Below are 17,940 nucleotides of genomic sequence, written 5' to 3' on the forward strand. Positions count from 1 at the left end.
CAACACAAGTGACACAGTCCTCAGCATCTAAGAGGACATTCTGGGCCTCTGTCTCTGAGGGAGAACAGCCTCACTCCGTATAACTGTTTCATGCAAGACAGGCATGGGTGGGTGGATGGATGGATGGATGATAGATGGACGAATGGATGAATGGAAAGAATAATGAATAGATGATGAATCGATGGATGGTGAGATAGATGGGTGTTGATGGATAGATAGATGGACAGATAGACAAATGGGTAGATTATGAGATAGATGGATTGATATATGGATGGAAAAATGGACAGACAGATGTATGGAGGGAGGGATGGTGGGATAGATGGGCGGATGGATGGATGGATGGATGGACAGATGGACAAATAGATGGATAGAGAGATGGACAGATAGATAAGTGGATGGATGGTAAAATGGATGAATAGATTGATAAATGGATGGATAGATGGATGACCATCCTACAAACACTAGCAGCCTCGGGATAGTGCTCATTCTGAGGAAACTAGCAGGCATCACTCATGCTGCCAGTGGACTGGAGGCCTGAGTCTCCAAGGAGACCTCCACGAAGCCAGTTCCCTAGCCTCCCTCCACACCTTACCATGCTTGCTAAGCCTCCCCTTGGGTGTTGGCAGGGGAAAAACATCTGCTGCAGGGTGAAATGCTGATGTGCATGGTCCTTATGGTGCCTCATTGCCCCTGGGCTGAAATGATATTGGTTCTGCTTTGCCCTGCACAATCCTCCCCAGTTGCTGAGAAACAGATTCAGATGAGAAGCCCAACTTCTACTCTGGACATCTGAGGGGGCATCTTCCTCTACATCACTTCTGTTATGAGGGGTCAACTCTGGGTTGTCACTTCCCTTCAGGGACATTCATTCACCTTGATCTCTCCTGTCAAACAACTCTCAGGCCCCTTCATAGATGTTCTTTTATGCTTGTTCCGCGTGGGTTCGGCATGGGGTTTGTTCAAGTCAGGAAGATTCTCGCCTCACTGGTTAAGTTCTTCAATGGTACAGTCATATCTGATAGGCTCGTAGTGTGTGAGGGAAGCTCAGATGGTGGCACCTTGTAAGGGGAATCTCTCTCTCTCTCTCTCTCTCCCTCTCTCTCTCTCTCATACACACACACCCACACACAGGCACACACACACACACACACACACACACACACACACACACCACATAAATTGATTTTTTTTCAATTGTGATCAAACTCATTTACAGTCTAGCGGTGACCACTCTGCTGAACGAGGACGCAGTCCCTCTCTGTCCGCCCGCTCCCTTGCTCTTTGATGTCACCACATGTCGTCTCCTCTGTGTCATGTTTTCACATCTTTCCCACATTCTCTTTTTGCTTCTAGAAAGATCTTCCCACCCGACTCATCCTCTGAGTCCAGTTAATATACTCTACCTCTGAGAAGAACAGACACCCCACCCCAACTCTCAAGTATCTGGGCCTGTGTCTTCTGCATTCTGTAGTTAATGGTTACACCTTAGGTGGGTGAGGGGAAGTCTCCACCCCAGAAAAGGATGGGTTTACTGCCTCGTGCGAGAGCAATGGGGATCCCACACTCACTGGTGTTCGGTGAGGTTGTAAACTGCCTACTTAACTACCTATGCCTCTCCAAATTGCTCTAGTGGGAGCTTTTGGGGGAGGGGGAGGTCAGGGGAAAAGATAATGACGTCATGCTCCCACAGCTTGCTCAATCTGCTTCATCTCTGACCCAGCAGTTTTGTGTTTTCTGCAGCGTCCATTGCATAGAAATAAACTCTTTTAGGGTAAAATCCAGAGCCTTCATAGATCCCAGATTGAATATGCATCTCTGCATCCACAGGTCACAGGCCCTGATTAGACAATGTCTGCAACTTAATCAAGTTGAATGGACAAGACCAAAGACAAAGGATTTTTCCCTCTATGAAGTGCAACTTGTCCAGGCTTTCTCCGTCTGGCCCCGCTAACATCTGGAGCAGGCGAGTCTCTGCCTGCCTGTGCATTGCACTATTTCATAGCACCAACATTGCACTGTGAATCTTAGTCATGTTCTGCCTCAATTGCAGCAATAAAAACTGACGCCAGCATCAGGCATCATCAAATACTCTGTAGGGAGTCAACATCAACACACACACACACACACACACACACACACACACACACGAAAAACAATGACTCAAGCTCATGCAAAGGATCAGACAGGAACAGGGAAAGCAGGCAAACAGGGCCATGCACTATAATTTACTGTAGCTTCAGATGCTGATATGTTAGAGAGAGATGAAGTACTGGACTCACGTTTCAACCAAGGCAGTGTATGACGAGTGCCATGCATGGCTGTTGACTGTGAATGTGTTTGTGTGAGAGCCATGTGTGGCTGTTGACTGTAAGTGTTTTCATGTGAGAGCCACGCACAGCTGTTGACTGTGAATGTGTTCCTGTGAGAGCCCTGCATGGCTGTTGACTGTGAGTGTGTTTGTGTGAGAGCCATACATGGCTGTTGACTGTCAGTGTGTTTGTGTGAGAGCCGTAGATTCCAGACAGGAGCAGCAGCCTCACTGCCTTACCAATGCCTCAGCCATCCTGTGATGTGAACATCTTCACACCACAGAATTTCACATGTAAAGACATAGCACGGGATAGCCTGTGCCTGGGCACCAGACAGTCTCTGATACACTCCATCTTCATTATTAATTTACTCATGAGTGGGGTGAGTTGGAAAAGGCAGGGAAGATGCTATGTAGGAACCTGAAGTTCACCTTAAAGGGAAAAGCCGAATGTACGTGTCACACTAAAACCCTCCAGAGGGCTGGCGAGGAGCCTGCTGGTGAAGCTTGCCTCACACGCAACAAGACCCGAGTTCTAATCCCAGAAGCCACGTAAAAAGCCCAACATGGCAGAGTGCACTTATAATCCCAGTGCCCAGGAGGACGAGACAGGAGGGCCCTGGCAGCTTGCTGGCTGGTCAGTCTAGCTGAATCAGTAAGCTCTAGGACCAGCGGGAGACCCTGTCTCAAAAAATAAGTCTGCTGAGATGACCTAGCAGGTCAGAATGCTTGCCATCAAGCCTCATGACTTGAGTTAAATCAATAAATAAGAGTTAAAAATAAAGTTGGGAACAATTGAGGAAGATACCCAACATGGACGGCTGGCCTCTGCATGCAAGTGTACCAAAACACACACACACACACACACACACACACACACACACACACACACACATACACCACACCCCCCTTTAAGCATCTGAAGCACACAAATAATAGTAGGAACTGTAATACTACATGTGCTAATTCCTACGTAAACCGTGAGAACACAGCCCGCCTACGTGTCTCGTTTCTACACCCAGAAGAACGCAGAGCCCATTTCAACACCCAGGGCCCTATTAACTTTGATAGAGCATTTTCGCCATCTAGTGGTAGCTTTGAGAGTTGTCTCCAAAATGCACATCCACTGTGAACTTAAGAGACCTCCAAACTGATGCTCAGCTGGTGCCAGATTTTTGTAATTTTGAAGGGAGGAAAACTAGTATATCATTTAAAAGCTGAGTGACTTCGAAACAAAAATAAACCAAATCAATATTTTCATCTTTAAAATATTCCCAGACAAGTAAATGTCACTAATTCTCAGAAATATTTTTAAGTGTGTCATAGTGTGTCATCTCGGAGACAGAGCACAGCAGGAAACCGAAGTCAAGGGTCAAAGAAGGGAACAGTAGGATGCAAAGGTCATTGTCACATCTCATAGGAGCCAGAAAAGAGGATTACATAATTATATTGAAAATATATATGCACACATATAAGAAATATATACATGCAATCTAAGATTAAAAGTGTTATCCCTGAAAAAATATTATCTGAGATAAAATGTTAAATTCATCTAAAGATAGACTGGATGCACCAAACTCAGATGTAGCTAGGTAATTGTGTTGATAAAAAAACATCTCTCTTTAGTACCCAGAGACGGGGCTCCAAGTGCTCGCTGCTCCTGCAGAGAAGTGGAATGTGTTGCTCAGCCTGAGGGATGACGTCAGCTAGTTCCAGGGATCAAACGCCCTCCTCTAGATGTTGCAGTCACTGCACATATTGGGGCACATACGTATGTGCAGGCAAGACACCATACATATAAATACAAATACATCTTTTAGAAATATTTTTTCAATCACATTTTTTGTCTTCGTATCTTTTTTTTTTTTAAGACAATGTCACTGTGTAACCCTGGCTGGCCTAGAACTCTCTATGCCAACCAGGAACTCACAAGAGATGTGTCTGCTCCTGAGTGCTAGGATTGATGAAAGGTGTGGGTGTGTGCCACCAGGCCTGACCTTTCTCCAATACCTTTCTTTTTCCAGTATAATGATCTTGTGTCTCTATTTCTCAAGCACTTTAGCTGTTCTCTTCCTTTCCATAATAATGTCATGGGAAATGCCCAGTTTCACTTGTTAATCTGACACACACTTGCCAAACGGCTCCTACATGCCAGGCATTGGAACGCCACAGGGTCTGGAAAGTGCCCTGTTCTGATGGGCATCCTGTAACTGGGAGGACAAGTGGCCCAGAAGCAAATATGTCACAAGTGATCCCCACAGGGCAGACCATTGTCTCACCTGATTCCCTGAGCACTGTGCGATGTGTCTTATTCCATCACACAGAGGATGAAAGCTCAGCCTAAGAACAGTGATGGGATCCAAAGTCAGATCTGGCTTCTCCAGGTTCCACCCTAACGACACCCACACATTTTCCTGTAACCTTTCTACAGTCAATGTAGCCAGCACACACTTGTGGCCAGGTATGGGTAGGGGATAATGCCAGGCCCTGGAGGTGCAGATAGGAATCAGGTCCTACCTCCACCAACAGAGGCAGCCTGCTCCAATTGGATCATGCAGTTGCAAAGTGCCCAAGAGCACACTTGCCAGAATTTATTCAAATTCAGCTACAACATACTGGGAGAATATTAACTCTAATTTAAACTTTTAATAAGAGTCTAGTTTGGAGGCTGGAGACGTGGCTCGGTGGTTTGGAGCACCTGCTGCTCTTCCAGAGGACCAATATCTGGTTCCCAGCACCCTCATGACAGCCCAGAATCATCTGTAACTCCAGTTACAAGAAATCCAACACTCTCTTCTGGCCCCTGTGGCTTCCTGCACACATGTGATACACATTGCACACATGTGATATACATGCATATATTTAGGCACATGCACACACAAAAAATAAGTATTTTTTAAAAGAATAAGTTTGATTTGTCAAAGAAAGTTATCTATTGATTCTGTGGTTTACTTGTACAAAAGAAAGATTAAGTTAGGGTCAATTTGTATTCTGTAGGGGTTTTCTCCCGTTTTATTTAGAGCCATAATGGAGCCAATTGCTAGGATTTTCAGGTCATCAAACAGCAACTGAAGTGGAACCATTGCCTCTGTGCTGAGAGGCTCAGTGCTGCGGAACACTGTGTTATGAATGCTAACAAGAGACACAACACTGCAGCAAATGAAAGGCAGAGCTTCTGAGGAACCCATGCTCCCCAACCCAAGATTGCCTTCCCGTGCTCCTCAATCCAAGACTGCCTGCCAGTGCTCCCCAACCCAAGACTCCCTGTGCTCCCCAGCCCAAGACTGCCTGTGCTCCCCAGCCCAAGACTGCCTGCCAGTGCTCCCCAATCCAAGACTGCCTGCCAGTGCTCCCCAACCCAAGACTGCCTGTGCTCCCCAACTCAAGACTGCCTGCCAGTGCTCCCCAACCCAAGGCTATCTCTTACAAACACCCTGACCAATGATCATGGATAGCCGAGCAGTGCAAGTCAGTTGTTAGGCCAACTACTGCCAAGCATTTCCTGGCAAAGCTTTGCTTCTCTTTCTGGTCTGAGATGCGTTGTTTGCTTGGTGAAATCCAAAGACATGAGAACCTCCTATGGTAAATGTTGATATAAGGAAAATGTCCTAGGTGACCAGCCGTATTTATCAAGGTATTATTTCCACCACCTGCATGGAGTTTACCAAGTAGGCGGGGTAGGGTCGCTATCTTGTGTGCGTTCAGCTTGAGTTGCCTGGATACCATGTCTTGGGCTCAACAGGGAACATAAATCTAACTGTGCCTCTCTTTACTTCAGCCATAGGAATTCCAAGTTAGATCATATCACCGGGCCACGTGAGCAAGCCCTATGCATTCTAACTCTCCGTGTGGCTTGCCCAAGCTGCCCTCTGCAACCAAAGGCAGGAAGCATCCCAATTAAAAAGATGTCTTAGAGTCTCATCATACATGGGCAGCTTTCAAGACTTCCTCCCTTCTCAGGCCTCGGTTTGAGGTCAATCACTTCTAATTGCTGGCGATAGAAAGGAGTTGATTGCTAATTCCCTTTCTGTAGCTAAATTGCTGGCACATGTTAATAACATCCTCGTAAGTTCCATTTGTGGTCGGCCATCAGGACCCATTAATTCTAAGATATGTTTGGCTTCCATAAACCAAAAACAGAGAGGGAATTTGGGGGAAAAAATCAGCCTAGAAAGGGGCATGGCTGTACATTCCATAGTAGAGATAAAACTTTACAGTTGTCACTACTGAGAAACCTTAAAATACTACCAAAAACTGTGAGAAAAAGTGTGTGTGTGTGTGTGTGAACATGAATGTGCCTGTATGTGCATGCATGTGTGTATGTGAATATGCAGGCATGCATGTACGTACATGGGCACCTGTGCGTGTATCTAGAGTGATCTGCTGTTGCCTAATTCTGCTCCTGGGTAGAGTGGGTGGAGATGGTAAGAAGAGGCTGCTGTAACCGATGACTGGTAGCAAGCTCAGCAGCAGAGAGCAACTGGGGGGGTGGGGAGGGCAGGAACTGCAGGGAGCAGAGGCAGCTGGGCTGAAAGGGGAAGCTGAGACAATGCAGAGTCAGGCCTTGGATGAGGGAAGGCTGCAAAGAGTTAAAGTTAAGAGGCAGCAGCAAAAGTTGATGCCAGCTGCTGCTATGAGCTAAGGGTCCCAACATCCAGAGCTTAAGAGATATGACCTGACCCACGGAATCCTGCTGCTATGATCCATACACGAGGGTGGTCCCACTGTCTGGGCCCAGGGCAGGAAGCCTCCCAGCCTGCGCCTCTTGTGGGGAGCTTGGGACTATATGCCCAGTCGTGGGGACCCAGATCTGGAACTCAGAGCTATATGCCTCTGGGTCTGTTAGTCCAGCCTACATCTGGGACAAAGAGACCCAGAAGTCCCACCGCCACTGTTTGCTTACTTACAATTTTAGCCTAAGAGGAGCAAAGGAACCCAGACTGTGCATCGGTAGCAGAAGAGAAAAGCCCACTCACCCCTGTACACTTTTTTTTGTAATTTTTTATGAGCCTATGATTATTCCCAAACATAAGGTTAAAGACAAAATAGAATGAGTTCCATGCAACCTGCTTTGTAACTTCACCGAGGTAGTGGGGACAGGTGCTTACATTCTCTGTCATACCCAACTTTCTGACCTCGCTACTGTCTACCCGGAGCCACTTCAGGAATCTAATTATGACTAGATGTTCCTCTTGGCTCCCTTCTAACCATTTACAAGCCAGATCACTGTGCATCCTCTCCAGAGACAGCTGGTCAGGACGAATATTGTAGCAGCTTGCACAGTTTCTCCCCGTCTCCCACACACAGGCCTCCCTAACCCCAAGCTATCACTACACTAAGCTGGATCATGGGCCAGGAGGAAATGCTTTGTTGACAGGCCAGTTGTCCCCTCAAGACTTCTGGTCAGCAGTAAAGCCCAGGGCATGCACACCCAAGACCACAGGCAAAGAACCACAAGCCAACATTTTCTGTCACCACATCCAAAGTATCTTCCTGTTATACAAAGAAGCAAGCCACCACACCACTGCCACCACCACATTCCTGATACCACCATACTGTCACCACCACATGGCCAGAACTGTACAAAGTGCACTTAATCAACAGAAAATATCTTCGTGTTATAACACTGGGATAATTTCTCATCCCTCTAAACTATCCCCACCCCCAGAGAATGTCTGACAGGACTGACTGGTTGGAGTTAAACAACCAGATTCAGATTTTCAAACAAACAAGCGAGCAACTATTCAGCTTCTTGAGAGTCTGAGTGGATGGCAGACACCACTGTGGAGCAAGAAGAGGCTCTGCACCAGGAGGTGGAGTTGAGTCGGGACCGTGGAACATGATGGTATGGGGTGTGTGCTCCTCCTACCCTGGTCCATCCGACCCTGTGCTCTGCATCCTGCTTGCTGATACCATTCCCCACAGAGAAAGAAAATCTTAAAGAAATGTTTAAGAAGAGGAGCCCTCAGATTCCCACAACTCCACACTTGGCACTTTCAGTGAGTACTGTAAAGACAAATGAGGGGCAGAAATTCAGGGGGAACAACCCGAGGGGCCGCGCCCAATACACCCAACTGCCAGGAAGAAAAGAAGTAGAAACCAGCTTTCACTGCCTTCTAAACACGAGTGTGCAAGAGAGGGAAGGAGAGAGAATTCACGTTGTTTGTCTTAAATATGACACGGCCAGACTCTGTCTGGTCATTGGGCAGCTGGGGGGTGGGGTGGGGAAGACACAGGAGACACACAGAGAGAGACATCCCATCCTGTCTCCATTGCTTGTTTTAGTTTGGTTTGGTTTGGTTTAGTTTGGTTTGGTTTGGGTTTTTTTGTTGTTGTTGTTTTGTTTTTTGTTTTTGTTTTCTTAGCAGAAAGATGTGTGTGTTGGCAGAGCATTTTCCAATCAAACTCAGACTTACACTCCCAGCCAGTAGTTGGGTAACAGTAAGACAGTCAGGTCGGCAGCTGGACAGAGATAAAAGAAGCAGGTGAGAGATGTTGTCCTTTTGGAGAAAGACCACAGAGTTCCGGGACTGAGCGAGTGCGAGGACACGCCTCCATGTTTAACACAGACCCAGACTACAGAAACAGGCCCCTCAGACGGCCACACTTAGCCTGACCCTAAGCTGATAAGTTCTCATTTCAAAGGTGACTCATAGAACACTGTCTCCAGAAAGAAATTCGCTCGGAAACGTGAGCCAATCATAAACAAAGGGCCCAGCTGGCACTTGAATGGGCCAGTGCCTCAAATGGGGCGTAGGATTTAGTCAAAATATCAAAGGACTTTAAAGCAAGCAGTTCACCTTGAAGTGGCTGTGGATGTGACCTGAGTCCCAGATGGAGATGGGCGGGTGTCAGAACTGGGTCCCACAGCAGCTGGAGGCAAGTCCACTGGAGCAAGCTCAGCGCAGGCATCTCCTTGCTCCCTCAAACTTCAGCCATAGAGAAGGAAAACAGGCATATCTCCATTGCTAAAACGGAAATTACCAGTGCTCATACTTCCGAAAGCGCTCACTATACACAGAGAAATGGGGGAGGGGCAGACGGAGAGGTGGGGAGAGACAGAGGCAGAGGGGATTTCTGCAATGCCAACTTTGGCCTTAGGGGACACAGTGGGTGGGACAAGCCAGGGCCATGGGTGTGAGTCAGGACTCTGCCTGATGCTTTCCTATCTCTGCATCTCTTCATTGGGAATAAAGTCAGGTGGCCTCGCTGCCTCAGGAAGCCGCTATGCAAAGCCAGGTTCCACTGCAACTCCTAAAACACAGAAAGGCAAACTGAGTCTGCAGCCCCAGAGAAAAGAGCCTGACATTCAACTCAGCCTGCCCTTTGGTTCTTGAGAGGTTTTGTTTTACAGGGGTTGGGGCATTTACATCCTAACCTGTTTCTCTTGCTCTTGTGTTAAGAGTCTAAGGTCTGGCTTACCTAGCCTAGGTCAGCCTTGAACTCCCGGTCCTCCTGCTTCAGCCTTTTGAGAGGCGAGATGACAAATGTGTACCTTGAGACTGGGAAGGCGGCTCTACATTTCGGAGCACTTGCTGCCTTCCCAGCACCCAGCTCCGGTGGCTCACAACCTACCTACAGCTCCAGCTCCCATGGATCTGAGGCCTCTGGCCACAGGCACCTGCGGTCATAGGCACTCACAAGCAGACACACACCTACAACTATTTAAAAATAATAAAAATATTTAAGTGGATCTTTGTGACAAGCTATCTAACCATTTTCAGTGTGCCCTTCAGTAGTGTTGAGTACATCCCACCATCGTACAACCATTAGCACAACTACATATCCAGGGCTCTTTCTGTTTTGTAAAACTGAAATTACAATCCATCAAAGAGTACACCTCGCACACACCCGCAACACTCAGACCCCATCAAAATACCCAAGCACTCACACACAGCACACACCAAAACTCACATACACCCTAACACTCATAACATACACCCCAATTCGTGTGGACCCCACAGCTCTCCAACCTCCGATGTTCACACCACCCAACTCTCACCCCTCAACATGCTCACATACAACTTCACCTGTGCCTGATACCCCAACTCTCACAGTACCCCAGCTCCTAAACACTTCTACTCACACACTCCAGCTTCTATGCTAACACGCCAGCTCACACACATCCCATGAGGCTCTGCCAGACAAGTTCCTACCATGTCTGAGGATTCCTCTACAGAGCAGCTCCCATGCCTCATACAAGAACTCACAGCCACTCCCCAGTCTCCGGGCAGGACCTAAGGGATACCATCACCCCATTCCTGTTCCCTGCCTCTATATGCTCTTGAAAATAAAATGCGTCCTGACTCTGCCATGCAAGCAAGGGAAGCGCTAAGCCTTCTGAACACAGAGTCTGTTCTTCCCTGACATGGGAAATAGGGAGGGAGTGACTCAAAACTTATCCTGCACCGTAAAATGTATCGCTTGCTCTAAGTCCCGCTTTTAGGGACGGGATCCCAGTTTTACTACATCATGTTCACTTTGTGTTCAAAAGGAGGAATCCATTTAAAACATATTTACGCATCCTCCTCAGATCACAAGTTCTTGAGTAATAAGGAGGACAGAGTGAATATGAAGGGAAGGAAGTTTGTCTACAGGATGCCTGCAGAGTGGAGGAAGCCATAGCTGAAGGAGTAGAGAGTGAGGAACAAGAACAGAAAGATGAAGGGAAAGAACAGGAGTCCTTCCATCCTATTAGATGCCTGGCTGTGCCATAACTCAGCCAGGACAAGCTCAAGGCAGGGACAAGCTCAAGGCAGGGAGACCCTAGGAAAATCTGGTATTGGTGACTCCGGGGGACATTGCCTACTGGTTCCCCTCAAAGTGAAGAATGAGGAGAACACCTTCAGGCAGAAGATGCTCTGATTCAGCTTCCTCTGACTCCAGGGGTCTCTGGAGTCACTACCTTCTCTAGGCACTGACCATATGGGAGGACCACAGCAGGGAGGACGACTACAGAGGAACGGGTTCACCTTGATCCCCTGGCCTGAGTACATGAAGTAAGCACAGGAGGAAATTAGCCCCAAGTCAGAGAAGAGAAGTCCTTAGGCCCAGGACATACACACGTGGACCAGCTTCACCAAGCTTGTGAGTGGTCACAGACCACACACACCAGGGGCATGAAACAAAACAGACCAGCCTTCACAGACCTGCATGCTTCCTAGCCTCTGAGGAAGGAAATCTGCAGACCAGTCAAAGCCGGCTTCTCATGGAGAAAGTCAATCTGTGACGACTCTGTAGATCATGCCTCCACTACCTCAACCAAACATGGCTTCTTCTGTGGCAGGCCTGCATTTCTGCACCCGTGTGGGCAACTGCAACTCCACTGTCTTCTAGTTGAGTGGACTTGAGGCCATAGACTGAAGGCCACGTACCACAAACCTTACCTACATGGTGCTTGAGGCTGTTGACTTACCTCCTGTAGGAAAGATTGTTATCAACCTACCCCAGTAAAGTCGAGCAACTGGGCTGAGGAGATGTCTCAGCCAGTAAAGTGCTTGCCACATCAGTACGAAGACCTAAGTTCAATTCTCACAACCCAGATAAAAATCCAGAAGTGATGGTGTACACCTGTAATCCCAGAACTGGGGAAGCCAAGACAGCAGGAACCCTGGGACTCGCCAGACAGCTGGATTAGCCAATGAAGTGAGTTCTGGGCCTACGAGAGACAGTCATAAGACTAAGATGTACAATACCTGACAAACATTACCCAAACTTGATCTCTAGCCTCTACAAGTACTTGTACACACACACACACACACACACACACACACACACACACACACACACGTACCCGTGCATACACACCACACACACTCAGTATAGCAACTACAGAAATACTGACAAGCAGCACGCACGCACACTGCTCCCCTCTCCCAGACATCGTTCCACAGCATCCAAGACCGGGGAAGTGTCATTAAGATTCACAAAGAAAAGCCTGTCAGCACCAAGGGTTTTGTGGTAAGCCAGGGTGAGGTCTCCCTGGAGCTGGTGCTGCTCTGCTGGGCTACGCCCTCCCAATGTGGCTGTGGTTTGGTCCTCACACAAGCTGAAAGAGAAGCAGGGCTCATTTGCCTGCCTGCCCTCCCTCCGCACCAGCCTGTGAGCAGCAGAAGAGAAAGCCACAGCCCAGCCACCTCAACCACAGAGCCCCAGCTACCAGAAGTCAACACTGGAGAAGTTTCCCAACCAAAAGGACAAGGAGGAATTCGATTAAAAGAGAGACCGCCAACCTGTCAACCACTGGCCTTTATGATGTGGGAAATGTCAGAATTAGGGATAAGTGAGCAGTAACTCAAGCCACCGTAAAACCCACCACAGATCACAAATGGCATCTTAACAATGCCAGCATCAAAAATTGTGGTGTATTTATAGTCTGCTTCTGGCTGTCAGATTCAGTAGTCAGCAGCCATGTGTACCAACTTATACTTAAATTTTAAGTCATCAAAAGGGTTCAAAGCTTAAACTGTTTCAGCTGTTTGGTCAGGCAAGGCGTACATTCTGGGTGCTGCCTCATGGCATGTGGCCTGTGGGTGCCATATTGGAAACAGAAGTTCTAAAAATGCTCTGTCATCACAGACAGCTCCTCTTGTAAGCCAGGATGGATGACTCCCGGGTGTTTGTTCCTAGCCTTGGCCTTGGGCTACGAAATGTGTGGTCTTGGTGGTCGGCTTGTCTGGATTTAGACGTGTCTAAGAGCAGTGAAGCTTCTAAGTAGGAGTGTTCCCTTCCACAGGAAGCTGGCCTGAGGAACCGTGGGGAGGGAGGGAGAGACCTGCCTCAATGTGAGCAGTGCTATCCTGTGGACTGAGACCCAGAGGGGAAGGGAACGGCAGGAGGGAGCCAGCAGGCAGCTGCATGCCCCCTCTGAGCATGTGCATGGCTGCTGCCCTTATCCACTAAGGTCAGGCTACAACATTATCGGATTTCCAATGTGGACAGGAAAGGATCAGCCAGTTTTTTGGCCCCGACTGGACTAGAACTACTGCAGTGGCCTATTTATTTAACTGGATGGCTAAAGAGCTCTGGGCCTTTGTGATGCAGGGATGTCCATTTTGAGGTTATGTAAGCCAAGCCAATAACTCTTATTATATAATATATTATATGATATATATCATGCTGCATTTACACGTGTTCATTATTCTGTGTCCCTAAGCTACCTGTAGATAACTAGTGGATACATGGTTGTGGCTTCCCATTTGTGGAATTATATCCACAAGTCAGATTGACTGAGAACTGAAAACATTTCCATAACTTGGATCTAGAGTATATACTGACCGGTTATTTTTTTTTTGTATTATTTACAAAACATGTATTCTAGTTTCATTTCTGTCGCTATGATAAAATATCCTGAGGAAAAGCAACCTAAGAGAGCATGGGGTTAATTGGCTTACAATTCCATATTACAGTCTATATCGGAAGGGAAATGAGGCGGGACTCAGATACTCACATCACATCCAAAGTCAAGAGAGGAGAAAAATAAATGCACAAAGGCTTACCTGCTTGCTTGATCTCCCTCTCTGGAACTGTCTAGGACCCTCTGCTTAGAGAATGGTGCCACCCACAACGGGCTGTATCTTCCTACATCAGTTAACAAAGACAGTGCCCCCCTGATATGCCCATAGGCCAGCCTGACCTAAATCATTCTTCAGTAAGACTCTCTCCCCAGATTCTAAGTTGTGTCCAGTTGACATTTAAAAACTAAACAGCACAATGATACAATGTAACAACTGTTTGCATCCAATTGACATTGAATTGAGTCCTGAAAAGGTATACAAAAGGTAGCTTATATGCAAAAATTATGTTGCCTTATATAAGAGTCTGGAAAGTCAACAGATTTTGGTAACCATTGGTGTGTCTTGGCACCAATACTCCCCAGGGATTGAGAAACTGCTGAGCTAAGAAAAGCCACAAGTGGTGGTACATTCATGCAATATCAGTGCTTGGGGGGAAAAGGAAACTCCTGAGTGTTAAGCTACTGTAGGCTCCATGGCAAGACTCTGCCTCAGCAGAGGGAAAGAGGGGAGTAAAGAGGGAGAATCTGAAGAGACTACAGAACTGAAGTTCTAGTCTGTGGCTCTCTGAGGGCTTTCTATAGGTTTACACAAGCAATAAGCACCTGACTGGTCTGTTATGAGACTCAAGGACCAGGTCAGTCAGTGCTGTTGTTCCACAGGTAGTGGGTGACATTGTGATTGTAATTATCACAGCATTGAATTGGATGACAGCAACCCTTCCAAGAGAAGCAGTCTGATGGCCTTGAGCTCATCTTGGTCATCCATTTTCCTCATTACTGGTGGCACCTACTTAGACGTCCCTGAAACGGAACAAGCAAACATCCCATTTCCACTGCAAGCATCCCTAAGATATATTGGGTTATTGGCCCTTTCCTCTCTATAAATGTTTGTAACTGTTACAGTTTAGATCCCAAATGTTCCCCACAAAGGCAGTGTCTACAGCCTTTTTCCACAATTGTTGGTGCTACTGGAGGGGGTAGGGACAATGAGGGGTAGGGGCTACTTAGAGAAAGCAAGTTACTGTGGACATGTCATAGAAGTGTATGTTGGGACACAGACTCCTTTCTCTTTGTTCCTTGGCCACGGTAAAGAGAACCTCTTAGTTCAGCATTACGGTTCTGCTTTGCCTCAGGCCCAGAAACAACAGTCACGTGACCATGGACAGCGACAAATAAACCTTTCCTCCTTTTAAGTGTCTGCTTCGGGTATTTTGTCACAGCAATCAAAAGCCGATTAACAACCAGATTTGGGGGAAGGTAGTATACTTCTTAGCACAAGCATTCGTCCCAGCCCCAGGCTAACTCTGGATTCTAGTTGTGAAACTAGAGATTGTCTTAGTCAAGGTTCATCATATAAAAAATACTAGAAATTAATCTATGCTGCCTTAGTCACAAAAGGAAATTTGTAAGACAATTGTTGTTGTCCCTGGTGGAACTCATGGATGAGGAGACTGGAGAGCCTGGGACCTACCAGTTTCTCCACCCCTCGTGTCTGTGTCTCTGTCTAATTGTCTGATTCGCCCAGATCTTCAGAACATTAGCCTCTGCTTCTGTGTTCACAGAGCAAAAGAGCAACATCCTCTTAGCATCTCCAAGAAACATGAGACCATTCACAAGCCCCTTAAACTCAGAATTCCTGAGACTGAGCTCCAAGCTCATCTCTCAAAGGTCCCAACACCCATGGGACAGGACTGACCACATTTGTGTAAGATGTCCACAGCAGCCACGATGCATAAGAGAGCAGGCAGAGATAGAACTAGAGAAAGGAACCATGCTGTGGACAATGATATTAACCAAAGGGATAAGGGCAAAATGTAAGTTTAAGAAATAAAAGGGCCATCTAGCATCTAACACAAAATATAATTGAGTGTCTGCAAAATGAAAAGACACTGATATTAATTTCCAGATTGAGGAGGTCCCTTGGATGGGCCCGCTTGTCTGTTTCCCAACTTCATGGGCACCTGCGGGTGGTGTGTTCATTCCTAAGGCTGAGCCTCACGCTACATTGTTCCATGTTTTTTAAAGCTAAGCCTCACGCTACATTGTTCCTTGTTTTCTAAAGCAGAAGGGTTTCACAGCCAGGTTTCTCCCAGTATCCAGGAGAGGCTGGGGTCCATCGTATGCCTATATTCCTGGAGATGTACTGTTCCTCTACAAAGTAAACTAATCTGTGGAAACCATGGTTATTTTCCACATTTTTTAAGTTAGCGGTTCTGTAACCGCCTTTATTTTGAGACTTCTCCAGGGAATGAACCCAACCAGGGCATCATGCATGCTAGGCCAGAATTCTGCCTTCAGTCAAGTTGATTTTGTTATGAGTTGTTTCTCTGCCTGTTTTATTTTTCAAATATTAAATATGGACATTCTTTGAGGAAGACGGAAAAAAAACAATAAAAGTCAAATTATTATCTTTATACTTTGTGCCTCCCCCCTGACGACAAAAACACTCTGACTGTGTGTGCAGCTTATAAGAAGAGAGAGTACACCATGCCGTCCTGGGACGGAGACCTGGAGAAGCTAGACACTCCCAAACCCAGGCCCAGAGCAGATAGCAAGTCTTAAAGCCTGGAAGACTTGGCGCTCCTGAAGCCAAGGCCAGCTCTGGCTTTATATATCGAACGTGGGAAACTAGAAAATCACTAACTGGCTTTACTTTTGCTACATGACAACTTCCAGGGGTCAACATGACTCCCAAGAAGGATGTGGCACCATATCTGTGCGGCACCATATGGATACCTGAATCATTATGGATACCTGAATCAAGCCCGGTATGCTCACAGGCCAGTCCCAAATGCCAAAGCAATAGACACTGACCACAGACACTCAGTTGAGGGGTCCAGACAGTCAACCTGAAAAGGACAAGAACTCTCATAGGAAGACCAACCATGTACATTAACCTGGACCCCGGGAGCTCCCAGAGACTGCATCGCCAACCAAAGAACATACACGGGCTAGCCCAAGGCCCCCAGCCATATGTAGCAGAGGACTGCCTTGTCAGGCCTCAGTGGAAGAGGATGCGCCTAATCCTGTAGACTTGATACCCCAGGGAAGGGGGACGCCCAGGAGAGGGGGAGGGAAGAGCACCCTCTCAGAGGCATAGGGGAGGGAGAATGGAATGAAGAACTCTGAGTGGGGGAGGGGACTTGGAGGAGGGCAACATTTGGAATGTAAGTAAATAAAATAATTAAATAAAAAGTCTCAACATGCTGATATCATTTTAAAGAGGAGTATCTGGGGGGGAACGAACAGTTATCTGAGGAGACGCTACTCGACCGCTTCTCACGCTGACACTGTTAGCCTCTCTAGTCAAAACTGCACCTTCCGCGACCTCCTCTCCAGAGAGGCCAAGTCTTTGGGTCTGGGGTTAAGACCCCAAAGTCAAGGCTTCAACAGGCACCAGGTCTGGGGCAGCTGTCCAGAAACCACGGTGGGAAAACAGGGCGCGGACAGTGGGAGGATGTGGAGAGGAACCGGAAGTTTAGACTGCAACACAGTCAGGGGAAGGCTGAAATGAAGGATCCCAGCCAACTGCTCCACCCACTTCTCTGCTTTTGAAGAGTCTTTGTCTCAGGAAGAGAACGTTCTGGAAGGGCTGAGCAACCATAGAGGGAAGCAAGAGGAGTCTCTAGCAACACCAAGTGCCAAAGTACCAAACCTAAGCCAAGGCTTAAAGCAATCATTAATGCCTGATGTAAGGTTATAGACGAATAAGGAATGGAAATAAGGGGAAAGAACGCACCGAGTCGATGTTATTGATTTACACGTTCAGAGAAATGCCAGAACTATTATTTAGATGTCAAAATAACTCCAAGAAGAGTTTTGATACAAGGCTGTTTTGATAATTTGAAACCGAATACCTGCCGGCTTTGAGACAGGGCTCTCAGACACCCAGCCTCTGTAAATCCCGCTGCGCCTCTCTGAGCAGGTCACATTTCGTCTTCCAAGGTTATACCGTGTTAAATTATATGCAATTTCAAAAAGAGCAAACCCTTGTCCCGTACTAGAGTCCCCTTGTCTTAAAGGCATGCTCTGGCTCAAATTAATTTATAGCCCGAGGGGATTTGGGGAGAGAAAGCTAAAAATTCCAAGCGAAAATAGCCCAGAATCTGGTTGCTTC

Source organism: Mus musculus, chromosome 16, assembly GCF_000001635.26.
Source record: "Mus musculus strain C57BL/6J chromosome 16, GRCm38.p6 C57BL/6J".
Lineage (NCBI taxonomy): Eukaryota > Metazoa > Chordata > Mammalia > Rodentia > Muridae > Mus > Mus musculus.